Source organism: Urocitellus parryii, chromosome 3, assembly GCF_045843805.1.
Source record: "Urocitellus parryii isolate mUroPar1 chromosome 3, mUroPar1.hap1, whole genome shotgun sequence".
NCBI classification, from domain to species: Eukaryota; Metazoa; Chordata; class Mammalia; order Rodentia; family Sciuridae; genus Urocitellus; species Urocitellus parryii.
Window position 1 is genome coordinate 80,631,488 of NC_135533.1, and position 15,003 is coordinate 80,646,490.

Sequence of the window (15,003 nt, forward strand, 5' to 3'; positions counted from 1 at the left end):
GATATGAAATATTACTTATCCCTCAAAGATGCTAGTTTATGTAGAAATTCTAGAAACATTGAGATAGTTGATCCTGGTTTAATTGAATCTTTGCTCAAATGTAGTGAATGTCCACTATAGACCTGACAGGTTTACAGCAACCATTTGGATAATACACCACCTGAAACCAAGTGTCACCGACTCACCTGAGGTGCAATGTGAATACAAAATGACCCTTAATATCCCAAGTGTCTTAAACTCCAAATTTTTATCTTCCAAACTTTTTAGGATTTTCATGCCCTCTTGTCCCTCCCACTGTGAATGCTTAAATACTTCTTTAAATACATTCTCAAAAAGGTACATTAAAGACAAAAAAAACCCATAAACCCGGTTGCTTTCAAGGATAACATGAGGATAATCTTTGTAAAATCTATGCTAGGTTGCAATAAAAATTCCTTAATGAGCAAGGTCTTCCCCTTCACAACACAAGCTCTCAAGCTCAGAAGCATGTGTGTGTTGAGAAATTTGGAGGCGGTGACAGTGGGAGTTGGGGAGGGTCACACAACTGAATATATTACAGTAATAACACTTCAAAGGGGGAGTCTGGGAGTTCAAGGTTAAATTGCAGATCTGCTATTCAAATTAATTTAATTTATATTCATTTACTGGAAGGTGAGAGCAGCAATATGCTAGACCCTGAGACTCGGCTCAGGACTGCTTTCCCAGAGACCAGGGCATCCTTACCCCTGAGGGAGGCAGTTCCAAGTGCTTTCCCCGTGGGCTGGTGTGCATGTCAGGGAGAGTGTGTACTCATAATTTAGCTGATTATTTGATGCCATTCTCTCAGGACAACCGTACAGTAGCTAGAAGGTAATCATTCCCTCTCTCTTCAATACTGAGAGTTTGATCTCTGAAAAACCTTATGGCTGGAAAGCTTACAGTGAAAACTTAGGGGGAAAAGAGGACAGGGTGGGAGGGTGAATGGAAGTCATGAGTGACCAGAGCTAAACCTTTATAAATACATGGGTATGTATTCAAATTTTAAAAAAAAAAGCAACACAATTAATATCAATCATTGTATATTTTAAATTTGGGGTTATTTATAAGATTTATTATAGTATTATCATCTACTTGGGGATTTTCCTCCTTCATGGTGTCATGCATGTTTATAATCATTCACTGGGATCTTGTTAAGAGATTCCCCATTCTTCCCAGGGAAGAGCCTACGGTGGCTCAGAGATAGGAAGACAGCAGAGATGGAGAATGACGGGTGAGGAGGATCACTTCAAGGATCAGAGAGTTAGACACTGTCTTCTCCACCCCCTTCTTCTGGCTTTTCCAACTGGAATTCTTTACACAGCATCCTTAGTTTCTCCTTCTCTAAATAGAAATAAGGCTCAAGGCATAAGTAGCTCAAAAAAAGGAAAGTATTATATTCCCAACACTCTATATCACATCTTTGCAAAGATTCATTGGGGAAAGAAAGGAGGAATTGGATGAGCAAGAAAACAATAGAGCATTTTTGCGATTTTGGGAAGAAGAGAGACAGGCAGTGAGAAAGTCCAGAATAACTTCATAGTTTAATTTTGAAGGAACCTAAGCTGCTTTTTGGTTTGTTTTATGGGACTGGAGACTGAACCCAAGACCTAGCACATGCTACGCAAGTGCTCTACTTCTGAGTTACATTCCCAGCCCATTTTATTTTATTTATTTTATCTTATTTTATTTCATTTTATTTTATTTTATACTCTTTGGTACTGGGAATTGACACCAGGGGTGTTTGTCACTAAACTAAATCTCTTGTCCATTTTTATTTTATATTTTGAGACAGGGTCTCACTACGTTGCTGAGGCTGGCTGGAACTTGTAGTCCTCAGGCCTTAGCCTCTGGAGTGGTTGAGATTACATACAGCCATGCCTCACCATTCCCAGCCTCTAATTTTTTTTTTTTTTTAATGTGAACTAAATGAGATTCCTGTACCCTCTACATTCTCTGAATCTCTGCAGTGGGAGGAAGTCAGTGTTTTATGCAGAGTGGAATGTACAGGAGCTTCCATTATTTGGCCCAAGAAAATAAAAGGATTTTGACAAAAACCCCAAAGGGGGCTGAGGATTTATCTCAGCAGTAGAGTGCTTGCCTAGCAGGTGTGAGGCTCTGGGTGCCATCCCTAGCACCTCAAAACCAAAACAAAACAAAAGGTGGGTATTCTTCCTACAAAGCACAAAGGGGAAGTGCTGATCAAGCTATGTGAATTGGCACAGTCCCATTATGCAATCCCTCTGTAGCCTCTCTTCAGATCTTTTTGTTTGTTTCTTAAACACACTCAATGATGTAATTAATTATTTTAAATTGTGTGACTGATGGCTGTCTTTGGGGCTGGAAGCCTTGGGCTGGAGGCAAGGACCTGCATGTTTCTTCCTCACTTTGCACAGAGCATAGACATACCTTCAGTGACCCCCAGCAGGTGGGTATTGAGGCAACCCCTGGAGCATACAGAAAGAGCCCAGGAAGAGGGAAAGCTGCCTCAGGGAGGACACTCACAGAAAAGGCATTCTCCTGCAGTAAGCTCCTCCCACAGGAAATCTTCAAAACTTATTAGGGGGACTCAAAGCCTCCTTTGCAAATAATTATAGATTTACATTTTTAAATAGGAAAGGTAGCAGAATACAACAATTACTAATAGGGCATTATGTAAAATTGTGGATGTGTAACCGACGTGATTCTGCAATCTGCATTTGGGGTAAAAATTGGGAGTTCATAACCCACTTCAATCTAATGTATGAAATATGATATGTCAAGAGCTTTGTAATGTTTTGAACAACCAATAAAATAAAATATATTCACTGATACAGAATTAAAAAATAAATAAATAAATAAAGATTTTGAGCAACTGTATAAACACACTAGAATTTTCTTTACATACAAATAAGGAATCTGTTGGCATTAGAAAAGGAATACCATATGCCAGCAACTGTCAAACCTTCAGAGGACCACGTCCTGGCCAAAGTTCTAACCACAACCTCCTAAGAGACCCTGAGCAAGAACCACCCATCTGAGATGTGTCCAAATTCCTGGTGAGTTGCTTAAATCTTTTATAGCATAGTGATCATTTTTTCTACTGTATTTACTTGTGTTGTTGGTTAAACTTACTTTCTCTCACCAAGACTGACATGGAACCTTCTAATCAGGCTAGGCTTGTAAAGTATATAGGAGAGTCAGGAGCTACATTCTGATATTGGCTTCTGTTTTTATCTAATGTGGACACTAACCACTGCCTAGGTAATTAGAAGAAATGCATTGTTCTTGGCTCAGTGGTGCATGCTTATAATCTCAGAAGTTGGGGAGGCTCAGGCAGGAGGCTCGAAAAGTTCAAGGTCAGCCTCAGCAATTCAGCCAGACCCTCAGGAACTTGGCAAGACCCTGTCTCAAAATTTGAAAAATAAAATAAATAAATACATCAAAAGAGCTGGCCCCAGAAATCTCCCACCCCCCACCCCCAAAAAAACAGTTGGGCATGAAGGTGGGTGGTACAGCCTGCCAGAGTTCAATACCTAATAGGAGGGTGGGCAGAGGGGTGAAATGCATTGTTGTTAATTTTTCAGGAAGAATAAACCTCCCTACTATGATCTATAACTCCCTTTCTCATCCCAATAGGTCCAAATGAATTTCAGAATTCAAAATTTCATAAAGGTACCCTTTCTACATTACAACCTTAGTGAGATCTGGAGCAGACCTCAAAAAAACTAGGCATTCCACTCCTTGATGCTCACCCCAAAGATCTAAAATCAGACACCTATCGGACATGTTAATGTTTCTGCAATAATTACTTTTCATACCAAATGGAATAGAGAAAGACTAGAAAAAACATCGGGTTTTCAGCTCTTCTATTTCAGAATTGTGAATATGGGAATGTAAACCTATGCTTACTTTACACTAAAAGTTTCTCCCCCTTATTTTTCTCACCTTTCCTCCTATCCTATGGCTTTTTAGTCATTATTTCTTGTCTACTAAGAAATGCTTTCTTTAAATAGGTTGAGTTTTCATCTATTCCATAGTTCTCAAACATGACACCACTTAGAATCACTTTGGGAGCTTTAAAAAATATATATACTGATATACCAACCCCAACTAAACCACATTCTCTGGGGCAGAGGCCCAAGTGTGAGCAGAATATGTTTCCAAACTTCCCCTACAACTAACTATAGGTTGCATCTAGGGCTAAGAATCACTGCTCTGTTCCACAAGACAGAGTAGTTTCCCTAAGACTCCATATTTCAATCTTATGCTCATCTGAACTGACAATCAATCTTTATTTTTTATTATGCTGTCCTCTAATTTAATTCATTTGTAAAGGGACATGGCCTTCACTGTGTCTTAGAGATAAAATTATGCTGTAATCCAATCAAATGATTAGATTCACTTACTACATCAGCAGGTTGACAGACTCAAGTACATGGAAAATTGCAAGGAAGCTTTTACAAAGCTTCAACTTTAATTTAAAATACTGTTTACTCAATACACAAAGCAACTGTATAATGCAAAACATATAGCTGAGGGCATACTTGCCCTTGTGAATATCAATAGGAATACAGAATGATTAAGGGACTGATAAGACATAGCCCCAATTTTACCCTCTCCTCAGGGACACATCAGAAATTGCAGTCAGAAACATGTAAAATATTTTGGCTATCTTCAATAACCATCAGGATAAGTAAAACCAGATATCTACATGTAAAAGAGTGAATTTAGATTTCTTTCACCCTGTACAAAAGTCAAATCAAAATGCATAAAAGACTTAGAAATTAGGCCAGAAACCTTAAAACTGCTAGAAGAAAACATAGGATCAAGACTTCATAAGTGTAAGCACCAATATCTAAACAAGACCCTTAAAGCTTAAGAAATAAAAACAAGACTCAAGGGACTGGGGTTGTGGCTCAGCGGTAGAGTGCTTGCCTAGCACCTGCAAGGTACTGGGTTCGATCCTCAACACCACATAAAAATCAATAAGTAAAATAAAGATATTGTGTGTCCAACTACAATTTAAAAAATTAAAAAAAAACAAGACTCAATAGGTGAGATGCCATCAAATTAAAAAGCTTCTTTATATACAGAGATGCAAAAAATTGTGCTCTATATGTGTAATAAGGATTGTAATGTATTCCACTGTTGTCGTGTATTTAAAAAATAAATTTAAAAAAAGCTTCTGCACAATAAAGGAAATGATAAGAGACTGAGGAGGGAGTCTACAGAATGGGAGAAAATCTTTGACAGCTACTACTATGACAAGAGACAAATACCCAGAATATATAAAGAACTCAAAAAAACTCAATGCCAAATATACATAGTACAATCAATAAATGGGCAAAATAACTAAATAGTAACTTCTCAAAGAATAAACAAAAATAGCCACTAAATAAATAATATATAACTATTTATAAATAAAATATATTTTAAAATGTTCAGCAGCTCTAGCAATTAGAGAAATGCAAATTGAAGCTACATTAAGATTTCATCTCACTCCAGTGTTAATGGCAATCATCAAAAACATGAATAATAATAAATGCTGGAGAGGATGTAAAGAAAAAGATTTACATTGTTGGCAATACTGTAAATCAGTACAATAAGTCTGGAAAGCTGTGTAGAGATTCCTCAAAAACCTAGGGAGGTACCCAGCTAACTCACTCATTGATGCTCACAAAAAAACAAAAATCAGCACACTACAGTGGTACAGCTGCTTCAATGTTTTAGCAGCACAGTTCATAATAGCCCAACCATGGAATAAACCCAGATGCCCATCAGTAGATGAATGGATTAAGGAAAGATGGTTTATATACACAAGGGAGTTTTACTCAGACATAAGAAGAACGAAATAATGGCATTTGCTGGTAAATGGATGGAAATGGAGAAAATCATGGTAAGTGAAATAAGCTAAACTCAGAAAATCAAAGGTTGAACGTTTTCTCTCATGTAGAAGCTAGAGCAAAATAAGGGAAAGAAGGCAGTCGGTGGCACATGACTGTAATCTCAATGGCTCAGGAGGCCGAGGTAGGAGGATCACAAATTCAAAGGAAAGAGATACCATAAAGTTACAGGGAAGATGAGTGGAGGAGGAGGAGGAGAACAAGTTGGGAGAGGGGAAGGAAGAGACTGGGGAAGAGAAATGGAATGAATTTAACAAATCCTGCTATATGCATATAAAGATACCAGAAGGAATTTCAGTTTTATGTATATGTAAAAGAAAGGAAGATTAATAGAGTAGAGGAGGAAGAGTGGCAGGAGGGAGGAGGGGAGAACAACGGAGGATGGGGCTTAAAATCAAATTCCTTGCAGGTATGATTTTTTCAAAATGAGCCCGATTACTATGCATAATTATGAGGGTCTAATAAAAAATATTTAAAAAATAACCATCAGGACTGCTCACAAAATAGCTCTGAAATTCAGGAAGAATTAGACCCAATCTTATTTCCAGCACTCTGCCTTCTTTTTTTTCCCTAGCACTTTCCCTGGCACCTTTGTTCTCAAAACCCAAAAGCTCACAAAGCTGTTGTGCATCAAAGCTAAGACTCCAGAGGCAACAGGAAGTGTTAAATGCAACTTCTGAGTGCCAGAGAGCATCTGCTGGGAGAGGTTAACTGAGAAGACATGAGCAGGCTTCCTGGAAGAAGAGATCCTTGAAAACAAAGCATAGAGCTAAACAAAAGTCAGTGAAGGTCTAAACAGAAAGTCAATGAACACTGGCAAATATCTTAGCCACCCCAAAGGTTTTCCTTACAAACTAATTTTAAGTAGAACCAGCAATTTAAAAATTTCCTATATGTTTTCAATAAATCTAGAAACATTTAAATTTTGAAACTGTGATAAAAATGTTTTTAAAACATGGGGTTACTGCCAGGTGTGGTGACACATGCCTGTAATCCCAGCAGCTCAGGAGGCTGAGGTAGGAGGATCACAAGTTCAAAGCCAGCCTCAGCAACTTAATAAGGTTCTAAGCAACTTAGGGAGACTTTATTTCAAAATAAAATATAAAAAGGGCTGGGGATGTGGCTCATTGTATAAGCATCCTGGGCTAAACTCTCAGTACCAAAATAAAACAAAAACCCAAACCCCCAAATCCACTTGAAGCCCCTTTTCTCAATTTTTAAAATTAAATATAAGAAGAATTATGACCCAATATTCTTCAGTGTTTTATTTCCAAACATACTAAACTTTTAAACCACTATAAAATCTTAAGCTACTATAGGCTTTAAGAATTCTAGAAAAAAAATAAATGTGCTTCTTAATCACTGTCCTCCTAAGGACAAACTCAGCAGTGATGGTGAGTTGGGCCTTTTCTTCTATGAAGGAGGTGCATGAGCTGAGTAATGATTTTCTTTGTTTCTCAGAGGCCTGGTTTTCTATTTTCAAGCTCATTATTTTATTCTGAAGGACTAATATTGCCACAGTTCTGACACATAGATAATCTTGGGATTAACTGTTAATGCAAACCAATAATTAGAAATTAAGGAAGTTATATGTCTGCCTAGAACTACTATTTTCTATTCTAATAGTTTATTCAACAAATATTTGTTTCTCCAATAATTTCTGTCACCATTTCAAAGAGGTGTTTTTTAAGTATGTGGGGATGATAAAATACACTTATGCTTACTCATCTGTTTCAAGGCATTTAAGGATATTTAAGAATCTCTCATATAGACTATTTTGTTGAATGCATACATATAGCTTATTAGTCTTATTATGACTGAGATAATAACTGGCCAGTCATTCAAATCCTAATATATGCAGAAGTGGTCTGAAACTAACAAAATGAATTGGAATGAAGTTCTTCACTTAGATTTTTAAAAGTCTGTTATTTAAGTCTGCTACATGTACATCTAGTTTGACAGAGTTTCACATTAAGACAAACACAGTGGTGGACACTTGTAATCCAACTACTTAGTAGGCTGAGGCAGGAGCAGCTCAAGTTCAAGATCAGCCTAGGCAACTCTAATGTCTCCAAATGAAATATTAAAAGGACTAGGGGTGTAGTTCAGTGGTAGAGAGTTTGCCCAACATGTGCCCTTAAGGCCCTAGGTTCAATCCGCAGGACAGGGGGAAAAAACCTGATAGTTTTCATTTATCATAAGCATAATGCAAGTGAACAACAGAAATGGGATTCTTTAGAATGAATAACAATATTCTTAGGAATATTACTAGAGATATTCAGGTTACAAAAAAAATAATGTATTCCAGAAAGATAAACATCTGGCTAGGGTATCCTTTGTTTTGGTTCAAGAGATATAGAATATTCACAGGTGGGCAACCAGGAGATAGTTTACCTCCTGTAGCTAAACTTGATGGATAGTCCTCATTTACCTTGTCCTCCTTGCACAATTTGACACTGCCAGCCATTCCTTTCTTCTTAACCGCTGGGACTCTGTACCCTCATATGCTGTGGGCTTTTCTCTTTCTTCCCTGAATACTACTTCTCTTCTACCAAGGAACCCCTTTTCCTCTGAGTTCCCCACACCCCCGGTACTAGAGATTGAACCCAGGGGCATTCTATCATTGAGCTACCTCCCCAGCCCTTTATATTTTTCATTTCAATACAGGGTCTCGGTAAGTTGCCCAGGCTGGACTTGAACTTGTGATCCTTCTGCCTTAACCTCCTGAGTTGCTGGGATAATAGGTATGCATTGCAGTGCTTGGTTCTATTTTTAAACTTTGATGTTCCATAGTGGTCTCCTGTGGGCTCTTTCAACCTTCCTCTCCTTCCATTCACTCTCATGGCTTCCACTGCATCCTTGACTCTAGTCTATACCTCTTGGGCCCCAGAGCCCAATGTCCATCTACCTTCTGGATCTGAAAGTCTCACTAGTAACTCAGGCTCAACATTTCCAAAAGTGAAGTCATTTTCATTTTACTTCCCTCCACCTTAAAAATCTGCTGTGTCCCATATATCCAGTCATATCTCTTCCAGCAAACTCTTCAAAGACTCCTCCATGACACTATGACAGAGTCCAGCATCTAATACTGTGTATATAATATTCTTCTGGTCTGGTCTTCACTATCCTCTCTATTTCCATTACTCCTTTCAAAATCCATACTCCAACAAAATAAGTTGATAATCATCATCATCATCATCATCATCATCATCATCGTCATCATCTATACTCCAGCCTTAGTAAACTATTTATAAAATATAAAAAAATTTGCAATTCTCTGAATGTATATGCTCTTTGTCCTGGATCTTTCCTCATACTATCTATCTAGAATGCCTTTCTGCTGCTCAACTTTATGTGACTGTTTACTTATTTGTCCTTCAGGCCATAACTTAATTACCATCTTCTTCTGAATGCCACCATCTTCCCTGATTGAGTCAAGCCCTATTTATACTCCAGTAGCATGCTACACTTACCTCAATTATAATAGCATTTTGTTTACTTCAGTGAAATCTTCCCTTTAGCTGGGGCTCTCCAATACTAGATTAAAAAAACCCACTGAAACAAACTCTCTTGTTCAATATGCTGACCCTGGTTCCTGGCATCGTTATATATATTTGTGATTTAAAAAATTACAAGCTCTGTTTTAATCAGCTTTTTCACTTCTATGACTAAATGTTCTGACCAAACAATTGTAGAGGAGGAGCAAATTATTTGAGGGCTCATGATTTCAGAGATCTTAATCTATAGAAGGCTGGCTCCATTCCTTGAAGCTCCAGTATGGCTGAACATCATGGCAGGAAAGGGTGGCAGAGGGAAGCAGCTCACATCATGATGATCAGAAGCAGAGACAGACTCTACTCTCCATATAGAAAATATATACCCCATAATCAAACCCCCAATGAACCACTTCCTCCACCCATACCCCACCTGCCTCCAGCTACCACTCAGTTAATCCCATCAGGGATCAGTTCACTGATTGGGTAGGCTATGATCCAATCATTTCTCCTCCAAATCTTGCATTGTCTCACACATGAGCTTTTGGGGGATGTCACACCTAAATCATAACAAGCTCTTATAGTTGCTAGTGTGAAGACAAGACTTAGGAGGAACAAGATCAATGATCATGTTCATTAAATGTTTAAACTTCAAGTGTTTGAAAGGTAGAAGATGAAAATCAGACCAACATATAGAAGTTGCAAAAGAGCATGTTAACTCTTAGAACTTTCAAATATCCAGAAGTGACCACAGTGGAGATGGTCTACTATGTGAGATTCAAGAGACAATGCTTCATATGGTAAGGTAAGTATCAGAAGTGTCCAGGACAGGGAATGGCTCTAATGATTTGTTACACAATGCCTCCTTCTCCAATAACCTGCTATTGTCTCACATGGGGAGTGTTTGTGTCACAGGGATGGAGGGGTGGTGGTGACATGTCAGCCTACAGTTGTGATATTATGGACATCTACACCACCCTCCACCCAAAGGAGATGTAGGTGGTGCCAATCTGAACAAACAGATGAAAAACAACTGTGGGAAGCCACTTCTTATTGTGGAAATTTCAAAAAACATTTTCAAACAAATGTTTGAAAGAAATCTGAAAAAGTAATCCAATGACACTAATATCTTTCCAAAGGAGCAGGTATACCAGCTCCTTCAGCCTTCAAAGTGGCTCATGACCTCTGATCAGTGACTTCTCCAAAGCCCTAACTGCTGACCAACACAAATGTCCTGATAAATAAAAATTTCATACATATGAAATAAATTTTAAGGAAAAAAGTATATATTGAACTTACTCTTCTTTGCAATAATAATGAAATAAAAGATTTATTATGTTTACATAATTAAATCTTTAAGTTTTATATCTCAAGTACTTTTTTCCATTTTCTGTTAAGTCCAGACTATTTTAAAATCTATATGACATTGTAAATATTCTTCAATGGATTCGCATAATAAAATATAATAAAGTATCTACAAAGACATAACAAAATTTGCAAATCTATGCCTTACTATGCCTTTCTTTCACAGCACATATAATTTCTTACACAAAAATGTCCTTTCTTGATCACTGTACTTTTTGGAGGCATTCCTAGCAATAGTCTAACCCCATCACCAATCAAATCCCAGACACTAGTGATCTTCTGTGAAGACCAAGGGGTCTTTCATCTGTAGGAAGAAGCTTCTGGGAAACCTTTTAGGGATGTTACATCAGAAATACTCATTGGGATAAACCCCCAAAACTAAGAACCCTCCCAACTTCAAAGTCTACAGAAATTGCTGACATGCAAGGACTTCTTAGAAGAGCAAGATTCAGAACTTGAGATCCAAAAGTCTAAAACAGGAGTAGGAAATCTCTACTTATTTTTTGCCTTGAGAGATGCTGTAGGATTCCAGGTGGTGGGGTGAGCCATAGTCCCCTACTTCATAGGACTATGAGATTTAAATAAGTTGATATGTATAAAGCCTCTGGAACGGTGCTGGGCATGGAGTAAGTGTGTGTGTGTGTGTGTGTGTGTGTGTGTGTGTGTGTTAGCTTCACTGTCACCAACACATTATTATAATTAGTATCTCTGAGCTTAACAATGGACTATAATAGAAGAAGGAACATATCCAGCCCTTATTTGCTTTTATATTTGAAATGCTTAATCTCCCTCTTCCCACCTAAACTGCAAATTCCTTGATAATCAGTATGGCCTCAACCCACTATGTTCCATCTACCAGCCCACACACATTGCAACTAGCATAAAATTTGCAAATAGAGTCTAGTTCTGAGGCTGAAACATTTCATTAAAAAGTTGTAGACAGTGCTTCAAGTGCTTATATTTTCAGAGTTCACTTTAAAAATAAACTTATATTTCCACAGAAAACTGAAGCTTTCAAAGATATATGAAGGGTAGACTTTAGTTGCAGAATTTCACTTTGAAACTTCATAGGTATCATCAATTTAACTAGCTGTGGCCTGGCAGCTTTTGACATTCAAGGGAGAAGACTGATATGAATCAAGGGATTACGGGCATGTGTTCAATAAGGAGTATATATTGATTTGTATCTCTGCCATAGCAGATAACCACCCATTTAACTGTTTAACATGACAGCACTTATTATCTCATCTTATATGGATCAGAAGTCCAGGCTTAACTGGGTGGTCTGCTTAGAGTCTTGAAAGGCCAACATCAAGGTATCCACAGGATTGTATCCCTACTAGAAGCTCTAGGGGAGAATATACTTCCAAGTTCCATCAGGACATTGGCAGAATCTAGTGCTGGCATCTGTAGGCTGAAGGTCCTGTCTCCTCGCTGGTTGTCACCTGGAAGCTGCCCTTAGCTCCTATAGTCCTCTTTCTGGTTCTTACACACTAGGACCTACATTTTAGTGCTAGCAATTGAATCCTCTCAGGCTTGGAATTCTCTTCTCTTCTGTCATTTCTCATTGACTCCCACAAGGGCAAGTTCTGTGTTTTTAAAGGTTTATGTGATTAGACTGTGTAGATGTAGACAACCCAACTTTGCTATATCTACAAAATACCTTTTGCTTTCTCACATAATATTCACAGATACTGAGTAGGGTACTTATCTTTGGGGGACCCTTATATCCACCAAAGAATGATAACACACTTCCTCAGAGACATCCTAGGAATTTAGCTCTCCACACCTTTTAAGGGTCTTACCTTAAGTAACTTGGTAAGAGAGACCAGCTCTAGAACATAATTTGCCTGTTATAAAATCTTTATAAACTCTTTATAAAATCCACCAAACTCTCTTGCTTTCCCTTCACAACTTTTTGTTACTCTATCCTCAAGCCTCAGCCAGGACCCCCAAGTTCATCTTAGATTATTCATTTGCAGCCATTTCTACCTGTTGAGATGTCTTTCTATCTTTATGAGTCTATCTAAAATGTTCTTTCCCTTCCTTCATTGAGATAAAGCCTGCATTTCAATTTTTGCATGGTGCTAACCACAATAATCAAGATTTATTTTTTTTGTAACTTTCATTTTTGTCTCATCACCATAACATAGTATGCGTGATCTGAAAAACATATTACAATTTATATCTATGTTTTAAGCAAAACCACTTTTTGTTGTTTTATTAGATTATTTACTTATAGTCATATATGCTTCTTTTCAAAATTTGGAAAATGTATAAAAGTAGAAGGGTGAAAATCACCCATAGTCCCAGTGTTCAATGAATTAATCCTGTACATACTGCCCGCTGAATAGCTGATAAACTATACAAACTTATTTATTAATCAGATTATTATATCTATCATTCATGTCAATGTTTTTAGATTTAGGAAAAATATTGGTAGCTCAGGATGGCAGCTAGAAGTAATGTAAAGATCACCCTGTTCAGTTCCATAATCTCCTACACACAGTACAGAATATAAAATAACAAAACAAAAAATTGCACACTTTTGTGGCACTTACTATGTGCCAGGACATTGTTCTAAATGTCTTCCATGTATTCACTGCCTTAAGTATCCACATATTGCCTTATATATCTGACCTATGGCAACTTGTGCAGATAAGCTCTTAAAAACGTTTTGTAATTTATATAAACATGACCCAGAATAAACTGAGTTCCTATTTATACATCATACCTCTTACATGTGCTTGTAGGTTCTTACTCAGCTACCTGGCTTCCTCATACTCTTCCATAGACCACTGAAGCTTGAACTAATATAATCTCCAAAGATCCACAGACTCTTTTGTTTTAAAGAACAAAGTTTGGTTGCATAAGTAAAAAAAAGCCTCATAAGTTTTTCAAAAGATTTTATGATATTTTTTTCTTTCTTTTTTCTTTTAACGGTGTTGAGGATTGAATCCAGGGCCTCATGCATGCTAAACATGTGTTCCACCACTGAGCTACAACCTAAGCCGCTACATTTTAAAAATCTTCTGTAAATCTTTTGGCCTGACTTCCAATATACAGTTTTGTTTTGTAAATTAAGTATTAATATGTTTAAGCCCTTCCTTTAGAAGATACTTTGTTAGGATTTATTCCTTAGTATTTCCTCTAACCCAAATTCAAATCAAATTAAAATGCTGGTTTAATTTTCCTATGATTAGCATAGAATCTATTAAGCTTGAAAAAGTTACTGTTACCTGCTAAGCTATAATATATTCTTAGGCATAGTTTCACCTTCATGCTATAGGTAACATTATATTAAATGAGATTTGTCCTGTGGTCTTAGCATTTCTGCTGAATCACCAAGCCAAGAACAATTGGAGAAAACTGCTCAGAACTAAAGGCCAGGGCTAGGTGCATCTCTGCCTGATTCCATTATCCCTTGAAGCAGCAAAATTCTCCTTTCAGCACCACTCACCCCCTTCATTTCAAGGAAATATCGGGGAGGCTTGAAGATTATCCCAGAGGAGTTAACAAAGATCACTTGTTTAAAGGGAGTTGTTGCAGTGCTGCAGGGACAGTTAGTTGCATAAGTGCAGGGGGACACATACACACCGAACCAAATGGTGGAAAGTGGTGGCGGGGCTTGATCCCTTGAATTATCTAGCATTTGTCTCTGGAGTTTATGAGACAAAGGGACTGCCCCCATTAAAAACAACAACAACAACAACAACAAGAGGACTAACAAAAAGGGGCAAAGAGAGGAAAAGAAAGGAACAAAGAGTTGGGCTGTGCTGGGATAGCCTGCTCCTCCAGAATTGGGCAGGACAATAATGCTTTCATGTTTCCTTTGTGTGAGAAGGGAGTTGGGTGTAGGTCATTTTGAAAACAAGACTCCTGGAAAGGTGGGGTTCCTCCAATAGAAGGAAAGTATAGGCACAAGCCAGAGGCTAAAGGAACAGTCTTAAAGTTTCAGAAGAAGAGAAACAACTGAGGTCATGGATCTGCAACCGATGGCTCCAAAGGAAGAGGAGTATCCAGCCAAGTCACAGGATGACCCCTGTAGAAAAAAATAGATTTCCACAGCTCTTGCACAGAGAACCCTGATACCAGATCACAAAACTGTAGCAGTCAAGAAAGACCTTTACTGACTTGATCTCTTCCATCTAGCCTCTCAAACCCTCACTGGGATAGTGCTGGGGGTAGAGGAAGAGGAAGGACAGAGAAGGAAAAGCAGGAAACAAGATGAGAATGTCAACCCA

General features: G+C 37.9%; 1 protein-coding gene across 2 annotated transcripts in view; it reads right to left on the reverse strand.

Moving 5' to 3' along the window:
* The window catches only part of Rapgef5 (Rap guanine nucleotide exchange factor 5), a 228,356-nt gene that overhangs the window by 144,336 nt on the left and 69,017 nt on the right, over window positions 1–15,003 (reverse strand). The window lies entirely within an intron of this gene.